Here is a 1,615-nt window from a genome sequence, read left to right on the forward strand (position 1 = left end):
CGTGGCGGCGCGCGATTCGTCCGCCGGCGCGGGCGGACGTGTCCGGCGCGGGCGGACGTTGTCCGGCGGCGCGAGGGATTTTTGCTAGGGTTAGACTGCGATTCCGTTTTCGGGATGCCCACTTATAAATAGGTAGAGGGAGCTAGGAGACTTCAAATGAGGTGCGGTTTTCGCCCACACGATCGTGATCGAACGACCTAGAGCGTGGAAGAGAGTTTGGTGGGCTTTGGGCTGGTTTTGGAGGGGGGTTTTGCTGGACACTCAAATGGACTTGCGGAGGCCCGGTTAACCGTTGGAGTACGAAACGACCTCCGAATGGAACGAAACTTGACCGGTAGTCTCCGGGTGGTATAATAAGACCACTTGACAAGCCTCGGTCCATTCCGAGAAAGTTTGACACACGCGCACGAAAGAAAACTAGAGGGGTGCACCGGAGGAGATGCACATGATGCATGAGACGAACACGTATGCGAATGCAATGCACATGATGACATGATATGAAAATGCATGACATGACAAAATACAAAACGAAAGACAAAACCCGACAACGGAGGGAAAAACATATCACATAGCCGGAAATGGCAAGAGTCGGAGTTACAAATATGGCAAGTTACATGCGGGGTGTTACACATGGCCCAGAGGAGCTTCTCCTCTTGGGAGCCGCGGCCGCTGGCGCTCGGTTTGTCAACAACCTGGAGCCCGGCGGTGGCGAGCGCCTCATCGTCGAACACCTCTCCCTCGGCTGGCGCTCTGGTGCTTGCCGTCCCTAGGAGGCGGATGAACAGATTGTCGCCCACCCTCAAGTACTTGCCCGGGGCGGGGGCTGCAGGGGAGGAAGGTTGGTCGTTGGCCAGCTCCTCCTCGGTGGGCTCCTTGGCGGCCTCCTCGATGGCAGACTTGGCGGCTTCCCCAGCCGCGATCTTGGCGGCCTCAGCTTCAGCATCCTTGGTGACCTCCTCGATGACAGTGTTGATGTCTTCCTGGTCCGTCGAGGGAGGGTCTGGAAATCAGAAAGGAGGATGAAGCGAGGCCAAAACCAAAGTTCAGAACAAAGAAAGGAAAGAACAGGGACGGGAGGCAGGCAACTTACCCGTGCCGAACTGAGAAGAAGTGTTCCTCTCCCCGCCAACGTTCGTTGTCGGGACGGAGCCACCAGCATCCAAGCTCGCCTCCTCTTCCTCCGTGCGCATGGGCTCAGCGGTAGGTGCCCTTGTCGGGGACGCCCCTCTGGGTGGCGTAGTCGACGGGGGCGGCATGTCAGGGGCGGCCCTCAGCGGCTCCTCCTGTTGCCGCTCTCCTCCTGCAAAACCCGGCAAGGTCATCACCGAGGATACGCACCGCAACGCCTGTCAATGGAGAGTGAATGATGAACTCATGCTGGGGGCTGAAGCGGGGGCTGCACCAAGGGCTGTTGTCCGGGCTGATCACCACCAACGTCGGCGTGCGCGGAGCGCTCGCCGGGGGCTCGCCGCCCGTCGAGGCTTTGGCCCTCTTCGCCGCCCTCTAGGCCAGCGTCTTCGTGTTGCTGTGAAGATAAGATCAAGTCAGGAAAAGATGGCACATGCAGAGGGTCAGGGAATGATGAAGGGCAAAGTGCTTACTCGTCCTCCTCCGC

The sequence above is a fragment of the Triticum aestivum genome, chromosome 1D (genome assembly GCF_018294505.1).
Source record: "Triticum aestivum cultivar Chinese Spring chromosome 1D, IWGSC CS RefSeq v2.1, whole genome shotgun sequence".
Taxonomy (NCBI): Eukaryota; Viridiplantae; Streptophyta; class Magnoliopsida; order Poales; family Poaceae; genus Triticum; species Triticum aestivum.